Raw genomic sequence first — 11271 nt, forward strand, 5'->3', positions numbered from 1 at the left:
TACATGAGTGCCCTGTTAAATTTTGGAATTATTCCGGCTTCGTTTGGCCTTATTCACACATTAATTGAGTTTTTGGTCATTTAATGTGCATAATTCAAATTTGAACTACAAGCACATGCTCCCGTGCACCAAAGTTGGTTGAAAAATCACATTTGTGTCCTCGGGTGAATTTCTACTCCCTCCTTCCATCTATATAGGTCCTTATGCGTTTGTCGTGGCTAACTTTGACCAAACGTTAGAGCAATAATATATGATATGCAACTTACACAAAGCATACCTTCAAATTTGTATGTCAAAGGAGCTTCCTATAATATAATTTTCATAGTATACATCTCATGTGCTATTAATCTTGTCAATAGTCAAAGGCTGTCTTGAAAAACACATTAGGCCCTATATAGATGGAAGGAGGGAGTAGGTCCCATGCAAAAAATGAGAATAAAATTCAAACATCTGGGCATCGTGGCTCGGTCGAGAACATTGAGAAACTTGGTTTTAAAATCATGAAACTTGGCATGGTGTCATGTCATGGTAGTACCATGCCGTGGTAAAAAAATTGGCCGAATAGGAACAAATTTTGGTATAAGCTTCTTGCAAATCGGAGCTTCTCTCAAGAAGGCTCGTGGTTCTGGGAGGGAACGTGTCACCTTTGTGTGCATAATTCAAATTTGAAATACAAGCACATGTTCCAGTGCAGCAAAGTTGGTTGAAATATCACATGTGTGTCCTCGGGTAAATTTCTAGGTTCCATGCAAGAAATGGGAATGAAATTCAAAATTCTGGGCATCGTGGCTGGGTTGGAAACATTGAGAAACTTAGTTTTTTAATTCCTGTAAATCCAAAACACGCATGAAAATAATGAAACTTGGCTTGGTGCCATGACATGGTACCAACATGCTGTGGTAAATTTGCAGTCCGATTTGCGAAGGCGCACACATTAACAATCAACAAAGTCATTTTGGAACAAGTGCTGTCACGTTACAATCGGAAACACAAGTATTATTGAAACCGTGGACGTTAACTTACTAGTACCATTTACGTGCCGCCACGCGTCCCCATTTTTTATTAGCTAGGAGGCGCCGTGCAGGGTACGAGAGGCGTGCGATCAGACCCCTGCGTGTGCTTATCGGGAGGAGAGCCCTTTGACCTCCATCTACCGTCCACCTCTCTCCCAAGGTCTCCATTAATGGCGCCCGAGCCTCTGTTTAATGGCGTGGCTATGTCTCACTCGACTGAGATTTAAGAGAGAAAAAAGAAAATCTGAAAGCACGGATCTTGATGTAAGATTCGACGGACCTATATAGCATCTACTGCAACTTATAACAAGACTGATGAATATATAAGGACGATTAATTTTTTTTATCAAAGAAGGGCTTGCCCCTTCCGATTTTCATTACTGAAAACCACCACAATTCACAAGAAGTTCAGCACAACTCCAGCGTAACACGAAGGACTAAAAGCTACCAGATTGAAATCGCAACATCCCAAGAGGCCAACAAAGGCCAAACATCCACGCTAGAACCCAACATTTCACAACCGACGACACAATCCACATCCTAAACCGATTATTACATCAAAAGAAACCAGGAAACTGAAGGATAAAAAGGGATGTATCTAGAACTAAAATATGTCTACATACATCTCCTTTTATCCATTTTGATGACAAGTAGTACTTCTTACCCAAAGGAACTTTATATCCAACAGACACAAAATATCCGTTCAACTATTGGAAATAACTGATCAGATGTCGAAGTAATTGATGCATTGCCATGAAAACCCACCATTTCTTAAGCTAAAGTAGACCAAGGTAATCCCTATATTAGCATATTACTAAGATAAACAGAAGGCATTGTAGAAACATTTAGGACGTGAGCTTGTCAATCTGAATGTGGAGGGACACAAGCTTAGCCCCGGCCAGCAGCTTAGGCGGAACTGTCAAGAAGGTCAGCTCCTGCACGTTGACGTCGCCTGGATCCTTGTTGCTTGTCACCTCCATTTCCACCTTGACGGCGTCGGTCGTGCCTTTGGGCTCCCCGGCGGGCCGTTCGCCCACAGCTTGGCCACATAGTGCGGTAGTGGAGACGCCCCCGCTCTAATGCAGACGACCAACACGGCGATAGGCGCGCCGATGTCGAGCACGCCGCCGACCAAGAAAAACGCGTTCCGGTCCTCCTCCGCGAACAGCAAGAGCCGTGGCTCCGACCGTGGCACTTGCAGCTGGAGCACCTTGCCGTACTGGATCCTGTGCACGGGCATGGGATGCGCGGTGCTGATGTGGTGGTAGAGCGCCGGCGGCGGGCCTTTGTAGCCGCAGACGGGCACGGGGCATTTGCAGGGCGCGAGAGGACACACGCTCTGGTGATCGGCAAGCTTGTGGTAAGTGACGTAGAGCCCACAGCCTTCGTGCGGGCACTCCACCCTCACCGACGAAAGGACGGAGTCCACCGCCATGTTCCGCACGTCGAAGCCACCGCCGCGCTCGCACTTCTGGCACTGCCGCTGGTTCCCAGGGCGCTCGACGTGGCAGTCCGTGCAGGCCAGGTGCCCTCCCTTGCACTGCAGAAATCAATCGAACAACACATCAATCAAGAAACCTGCACCTTGCTCAATCAGCCGAACGGACGAGGTGTATTCGAACCTCATACACTGGAGGCGTCAAGGGGTGGAGGCACAAGGGGCAGTGGAGCACGGTGAGGTCCATCGAGACTTAGAGAGCTCCATTGTCGGGTCCTGTTCGGTCTACATGATCTCGCCCTCCTCGTGCACAACCATCTCTCGACTTGGGCCGGGGTATTACAAAGCTTTACCGTCACATATTTTATACTACTTCAAGGTGCATTAAATCAACACATGCAAGTATCAAAAGGAGAGTCACGGCATGCATGCATGCGTTGTAATTAATGCATTGGTAAACGCAAATTATTGAAATATATCGAGTGCAGTTCTTTAATGTGTCGCGTCAACTCGTACATCAACGAGAAGTTTGATTATCCTCTCCCTCGTGGACTTAACTGCACCTGCCTTTGGCTGTATGACAGGTTGGCTACACACCTGTCGGGCCCACCTGTCATACACGCAAAGGCAGGAGCGTCCCTCCCTCGCCCATGAGCGTGGTGGCTGGCAAGACTAGGAGAAGCTTTCGCTACACGCTCTCCCTCCCGCACGCAGTGGACATGCAGCAGTTCAATCGGTGTGAGATGGCCAGAAGCGTACTGTAGTAGTCCTCCAGTGCAGTAGTACTCCATCATTGTTCGACTTCCCAAAGAGGCGAAGAGCCGAGCGCAGCACAGACGCTCGTGTGGCAGTTTCATGTGTAGAGTAGTCTAGGATAGCGTGTACCGTGCATGTAAGCTTAAAATCGTTGGGGTCGGCTCTATGCTATGTGGCCGTCTCGAAGTTTAAAAAAATTAAAATAGTCTTCTGGCCCTACCTGACACCCTGGTGATTGTAGTTTGCACGCTCATCTGGCCAAGACAAGAATATATATTTTAATTTGTTTTTTTTCAAAAAGGGGGGACTCCCCGGCCTCTGCATCAGAACGATGCATATGGCCACATATATTTTAATTTGTGGTGGGTAAATGTTAGAGGTTGCAGCAAATATATTGTACACTACGGGTCTTTTAGCCAAGTTTAGAGGCAAGCATGTGGGGCCAGTGCTATGATGTGTCGCGTCAACTCGTACAACGAGGAGAAGCTTGATTTTACTACACGCCTTCTCCCTCACCTATATGCGCGGTTGCTCGCAAACGAGGACAGGCTTTTGCTTAGTACTGTAGTACTTCTACAACAAGCTATCCGTCCCGCTCGCGGTGGACGACATGCAGCAGTGGATTCAACACTGTAGAAGCAGTAGTAGTAACATCATTGTTCGTCTTCTCGAAGAGGCGAAGAGCCAAGCGCACACCGAACGTTGCAGTTGCGAACATTGGAGCACGCATATAGCCAGGCTCTTGCATGAGACAAAATTGCTATGTGATCCCACTATTGTACTAGTACGTACAACTACTTGCTAGTATAGCCCTGTAAACCAGAAAGGAGTATTTGCCCTTCTATAGATTTCAACAAGTGACTAGACTACACCGAGGCGGAGTACATATGGAGCAAAATGAGTAAATCTGCACCGTAAATAAATACGTACTAGTTCTATCGCTTTCCTCTCCGAGGTGCACAATATTGAGTATACTGACTAGTCTCTTTTGACATGCATTTACGTTTTTTACACAGTACAGACGCAAGCGCTCATATACACGCGCATACACTCACCCCTATGAACGCACACACGCACGACACTATCATCTTCAAATTTATGAAGTCACCATAGGCACCTCATCATCGACGGGTCCATAGGTGCTTGAATGCCAAGGAGGGAGAGGGTAGCGGTTCCCGAGACGTTGAACGGTCAATGATGCATCCTTAATTACATGCAGAGGGAATTAATTGGAGAAGCAGAATAGAGCCAGTACGATGTGAATGCAACAGAGTTTGGACTCTCATATAATAAAGGCGCCCCACCACTCCAATCCATCTACTCCCAAGTCTCTGCGCAACACTGCTCACTCCAATCCAAGACCAAGTGAACAAAAGCCACAAGCACCTATGGAGGCGATGGACGTGAGCGGCAGTCGGCTGTGCCAAATCATCCAAGGCGTAGGCCTGCGGCCCCGCACCGCGCAGCGTTTCTAGACGGTGCTGGCGACCGCAGGCATCGTAGCCATCGCCGACGCCGGCTTCACCTCTCGCATGGATGACATGATGGTCAACTCCATCTACAAGTTCACCGCCGTCAAGAAGCGCGTGAACGACCTTACCGTACTGCTCCAGCCCGCGCGCCCAGGCTCCTCATTGCCTGCCACCCTCATCGGCCTCCATGGTGACGAACTCTTTCAAGCCCTGGTGGCCCTGCAGGTGCCGAAGGTCGCGACGAAGAATGTGCACCTTGAGGCCGCGCTCGCTGCGCAGCGCCTCGCCATGCAAGAAATCGTCGACCTGCACATCCACGTCTACGAGGAAATCGTCTACATAGGCCACTACAAGGAAAGCGAGGACAGAAAGACATTGGCCTTCTTCCAGCGGCTGGAATCTTTGGATGCCATTATTCAGAAGCACGTCGACCTGGCCACAAAAGCCGCTGCTACTTAGGCGCCATTCGGTGGGCCGGTGCCCTGAGTCGAGGAGGTGGACGTCGTCGATGGATGCATCTCTTCTTCTTGCCTCCTGTAACCAGCACTGCATCGCCTCGTGGCCTTAATGTTTTATTAGTATAGTACTCCCTCTGTTCCCAAATATAAGTCTTTCTAAAGATTCTAGCAAGTGACTACTACATACAGAGCAAAATGAGTGAATCTACACTCTAAACTATGTCTACATACATCTGTACGATGTATTCCATTTGAAATAGTATCTAAAAGGCTTATATTTATGAACGGAGGGAGTATATGGCATTTTTATTCCAGTCATAACATTTTCACTGTGAGGTGGGGCCGCAGTTGAGCAAACCCACCCCTCCCACCGGGCGTCGACCGAGTTTAGAATTAGAAGAGAGAAACGAGGGAGGAGAGCTAGCTGTAGCACGGACGCTGTTGTCAGATGGGACTCGTGTTTATAGAATAGGAGTACTGAGCACTCGTGCCTCTTTTTTTTGAGGGTAAAATTACTCATATGTCTAGTACTACTAGTTGGGTGCGTGCGACCTATAGCTGTCATCACTTTAGGTCTCCTTTTCGAACCGCGGCTACGCTTCACAGTACATATTATTTCACACATTTATCCTCCTATATGTACTCCTAGGCTATTTCCACGTGCTCCCATTCGCCGACATGTGGGACATAGAGCATCTGGTTCGTAGTGCATGCATGACTCGGAGCATATGTCAGGGTACTTTACATTTCAGACCTCACAAATTACATGCAAACCCCCCGCAGAAGAGTAAATAAATGAATGAATTACTACATGAAACCGGATTATTTTCGTGGAAACCGGAGCACGTTCATTAAATTTTGGACATAACACGTTTATAAAAAATGACCGGACCGAAACCAGTCTAAGGGCCTCTTTGATTTTTCCTGCAAAAAAGGGCCTCTTTGATTCGCAGGATACTGAAAACACAAATTAGATAATTTGTACTTTGTCCATACAAATTAGATATCCCACTTAAACATACAAGTCGTCAATCAAGCTTCACAAAATAAAAAAAACACTTCATGAAACAAAGAATGAGCTAACTCATCACGGAAGTCATTCACGATAGGGAGGGAGCCCGGAGCCCCTCACGCACCGAGGGAGGAGCTCGCCATCGTCGCTCTGGAGGAAGGCTATGTAGAGCCCAAGCCCCGGGAACCCCTCCGACGCCGGCCCTTGCGAGTTGAGGTCGACACCGGCTTGGGTAGCAGGGCCGCTTGCCGCCGACTGGGAACTTAATCTTTGGGCCTCTAGAAATAATGTAAGCCTGTAACTAAAATACCTAGAAAGGTGAACTGAATCTTTGGGCCTCTAGAAATAATGCAAGCCTGAAACTGAAATACCTAGAAAGGTGAACTGAATCTTTGGGCCTTTAGAAATAATGCAAGCCTGAAAGTGAAATACCTAGAAAGGTGAACTGAATCTTTGGGCCTCTAGAAATAATGCAAGCCTGAAACTGAAATACCTAGAAAGGTGAACTGAATCTTTGGGCCTCTAGAAATAATGCAAGCCTGAAATTGAAATACCTAGAAAGGTGAACTGAATCTCTGGGCCTCTAGAAATAATGCAAGCCTGAAATTGAAATACCTAGAAAGGTGACCTGAATCTTTGGGCCTCTAGAAAGATTTATTACCTCCTCAAGCAGCATCAAACAATTCCATGTGTGCACCACAAATCTATACCAAGTTTGATCAGGATCTACTTTTCCAAATCAGAATTAGCGCTAGAGCAAGCAAGATCAATGATATGGTTGTGAGACAGAGAAGGAACGAACAAACTCACCCCTCTCGTGACCTCCCTGGTAGATGCGCCGCCGCCGTGCACGACAGAGGGAGAAAACGACTGGTGAAGGGGGAGCGGGGTGACCTTTGAAGGATGGAGGGAGAGGGCGGCTGGAGTAGGGCGGCGGAGGCCGGAAGGAGAGGGCGGCCGGAGGAGAGAGAGGGCGAGCAGCCCTATGGGGAACAGAGAGGAGCCGTGCGCGAGGGGGGGAGCGATCTGGTGCGGGCAGGGGAGATTTGTTTAGTTCTCTTTTAGTGGGCCCGAGGATAACTAACCCAATTAGAACCTCTCCACCGGGCTATTTTTTTAGCTGGGTTAGAGCAAACTAGCTCAAACTAACCCCTATTGTTTCGATAATTTGAGGCTATTTCAACCCAAACAAGCTCTAACTCAAGGATCCAAACAAAGAGGAGTGTTACTGTACATGCTACAGTGTGGACCATAGCACATTGTTTTTTATCGCCATATCACCACATTGTTTTCTACTGCTGGTTCACTGGGCTACCGTGGTTCGCACTGCTGGTTCACTGGGCTGCCGTGGTTCGCACTCCTCCGACCTGAGTAGTACTCCCTCCATTCCTAAATATAATTCTTCGTAGATATTTCACTGTGGACCACATACGGATGTATATAGATGCATTTTATGTGTAGATTCACTCATTTTTCTCTGTATGTGGTCCATTGTGAAATCTCTCCAAAGAGTTATATTTAGGAACGGAGGGAGTAGTATAGTACTAGTATGTACCGCATCATTCTTTGCTCCTTCTTACTACTCCGACATGTGGGAGAGCCAGCATCCGGGTCGACGTGTCATGCACCAGATTAGAGCATGGAACGGAAGGGGGCATCACCCCGGTCGGAGCGCCAGTAATTCATGACTATAGTGAGTGGTCATATCACAAGTCTTTCTAGCAGTAACGCACCGTCAAATCGCACAGCCCCACTCGCTCACCCTCCTCGCCTCTCTGTCAAACCGCCTACCCGAAAACTGCCGCGCGTACTGCCCGGGAAAAGCCCCGCCCTCAACTTTTAACTACGCGAAAATAGTTCGAGCTTGTTCGTTCTATATAAATACAGTACTTAATGTATGTTTATTCACCCGTGGGGTTGTTCAATGAATGGAGGGCGGGGAGCACAAGTAAAAAATACTGTAGTACTACTAGTAGTAAGTAGGAGTCGTACTGTAGTCACCTTAAATAGAGAGTTTCTTTTCTTTAATGCCACGTACACAAATTGAAACACTTGTTGTGGAGAGAAAAAAGATAATCACTCCACTATATATGGACGCAGGGGCCCGAGCGCTTGCTTTACTAGGGTTGCTCTCTTCATTCTCTTATCCTCTCCAGATATAAACAAGACAGCGGTAGCGACATTTTCTCTCTGCTCACCGCTGGTCACAGATCCGGCCGGATCCCTTCACCCGGTGTGTGTAGAGGACTAAAAGGTGCAATGTTCACGCGGTCATCGCCGCCGAGGGAGGAAACCCACAGCTGCCAGAGGGGCCCGATCCTCTGCCCGTGCCGTTCTCTCCGACACAGCGCCGGCTCTGGAGGTCCTCCGACCCTTCTTCCTCCCTGCCGTATTGTCCGCAGATCCGACCTACCGCGCCGACATCCCGGCGACCCTCAGGTATAAGTTCTTCGAAAGCAGCCTTGCTCTACTACCCCAGCTCCTGACGTGTCTGCATGTGCATCTTTTCCTACCCCCATCAGCTCTTCCAAAGCCACCTAAATTTTTAGTATTATTAGAGGTAAAGCTACTTCATGCATTCAAATCTAGGGCTTTGTTCAAACAACAAAGAAAGGGGGAAAAGTTGTAGCATGAATCTAGGACTTGATTCAAAGAGGAAATAATATGGTGAAAGTAGTAGAGACCGGATACCCAACCGGTCTCTTGGTTGAAAAGGGAAATAATGGGAAAACACAGTACAAACTAGATAAGGAACAGATCTATTATTGGTTGAAAAAAGGATAGAAAGTGGCGGCTGGTGGACAAGTCAACAGAGTATGTCCAAGATTAGATTTGCTGCCATCACATAGTAAAAGGTCTCCAGGATTAGATTTGCTGCCCTCACATAGTAAAAGGTCTGAGGATTAGCTTTGCTGCCCTCACATAGTAAAAGGTCTCAGGATTAGATTTGATGCCCTCACATAGTAAAAGGTCTCCAGGATTAGATTTGCTGCCCTCACATAGTAAAAGGTCTCCAGGATTAGATTTGCTGCCCTCACATAGTAAAAGGTCTCCAGGATTAGATTTGCTGCCCTCACATAATACAAGGTCTCCAGGATTAGGTTTGCTGCCCTCACATAGCATGAACAAACTCGGCATCACCACTTTATGCCTCCTTGTAGGTACATTGTGCTGATGCGTCCACTGTCGCATGTCCTTATACCAACCTTGCTGTTGTTAATGTAAGGGCACATGTAAAATGAAGCGATCACACTGTTACCTTAGGGACATGTCTAACCAGTGTTATTGTTAATGTTGGAAATATGCCCTAGAGGCAATAATAAAATGATTATTATATTTCCTTGTTCATGATAATTGTCTATTATTAATGCTATAACTGTGTTATCCGGAAATCGTAATACATGTGCGAATACATAGACCACAATGTGTCCCTAGTGAGCCTCTAGTTGACTAGCTTGTTGATCAACAGATAGTCATGGTTTCCTGGCTGTGGACATGGGGATGTCATTGATAACGGGATCACATCATTAGGAGAATGATGTGTTGGACAAGACCCAAACCTAAGCATAGCACAAAGATCGTGTAGTTCGTTTGCTAGAGCTTTCCTAATGTCAAGTATCATTTCCTTAGACCATGAGATTGTGCAACTCCCGGATACCGTAGGAGTGCTTTGGGTGTATCAAACGTCACAACGTAACTGGGTGGCTATAAAGGTGCACTACGGGTATCTCCGAAAGTGTCTGTTGGGTTGGCACGAATCGAGACTGGGATTTGTCACTCCGTATGACGGAGAGGTATCTCTGGGCCCACTCGGTAATGCATCATCATAGTGAGCTCAATGTGACCAAACGCTTGGTCACGGGATCATGAATTACGGTACGAGTAAAGTGACTTGCCGGTAACGAGATTGAACAAGGTATTGGGATACCGATGATCGAGTCTCAGGCAAGTAACGTACCGATTGACAAAGGGAATTGAATACGGGATTGATTAAGTCCTCGACATCGTGGGTCATCCGATGAGATCATCGAGGAGCATGTGGGAGCCAACATGGGTATCCAGATCCCGTTGTTGGTTATTGACCGGAGAGGCGTCTCGGTCATGTCTGCGTGTCTCCCGAACCCGTAGGGTCTACACACTTAAGGTTCGGTGACGCTAGGGTTGTAGAGATATTAGTATGCAGTAACCCAAAAGTTTTTTGGAGTCTCGGATGAGATCCTGGACGTCACGAGGAGTTCCGGAATGGTCCGGAGGTAAAGATTTATATATAGGAAGTCCAGTTTCGGCCATCGGGAAGGTTTCGGGGGTTACCGGTATTGTACCGGGACCACCGGAAGGGTCCCGGGGGTCCATCGGGTAGGGGCCACCTATCCCGGAGGGCCCCATGGGCTGAAGTTGGAGGGGAACCAGCCCTTGGTGGGCCGGTGCGCCCCCCCTTGGGCCCCCTGCGCCTAGGGTTAGGAAACCCTAGGGGTGGGGGCGCCCCCCACTTGGCTTGGGGGGGGGGGAAGCCGCCGCCCCCTTGGAGATTAGATCTCCTAGGGCCGGCGCCCCCCAAGGCCCATATATAAAGAGGGGGGAGGGAGGGCAGCCGCACCTTTGCCCTTGGCGCCTCCCTCTCCCTCCGTAACACCTCTCCTCCCCGCTTGCGCTTGGCGAAGCCCTGCCGGGATCCTGCTGCATCCACCACCACGTCGTCGTGTTGCTGGATCTTCATCAACCTCTCCTTCCCCCTTGCTGGATCAAGAAGGAGGAGACGTCTTCCCAACTATACATGTGTTGAACGCGGAGGTGCTGTCCGTTCGGCACTTGGTCATCGGTGATTTTGATCACGGCGAGTACGACTCCATCATCCCCGTTCACTTGAACGCTTCCGCTCGCGATCTACAAGGGTATGTAGATGCACTCCTATTCCCCTCGTTGCTAGAATACTCCATAGATTGATCTTGGTGATGCGTAGAATTTTTTTTATTTCTGCTACGATCCCCAACAGTGGCATCATGAGCTAGGTCTATGCGTAGTTTCTATGCACGAGTAGAACACAAAGTAGTTGTGGGCGTTGATATTGTCAATTATCTTGCCGTTACTAGTCTTATCTTGATTCGGCGGTATTGTGGGATGA

At 48.0% G+C, this 11271-nt stretch overlaps 1 pseudogene; it reads right to left on the bottom strand.

Moving 5' to 3' along the window:
• Positions 1-1858: 1858 nt before the first annotated feature.
• On the bottom strand, positions 1859-2698 carry LOC125554466 (putative E3 ubiquitin-protein ligase SINA-like 6; annotated as a pseudogene).
• Between the last annotated feature and the right edge of the window lie 8573 nt (positions 2699-11271).

The sequence above is a fragment of the Triticum urartu genome, chromosome 4A, assembly GCF_056163025.1.
Source record: "Triticum urartu cultivar PI428250 chromosome 4A, HENAU_Tu73, whole genome shotgun sequence".
NCBI classification, from domain to species: Eukaryota; Viridiplantae; Streptophyta; class Magnoliopsida; order Poales; family Poaceae; genus Triticum; species Triticum urartu.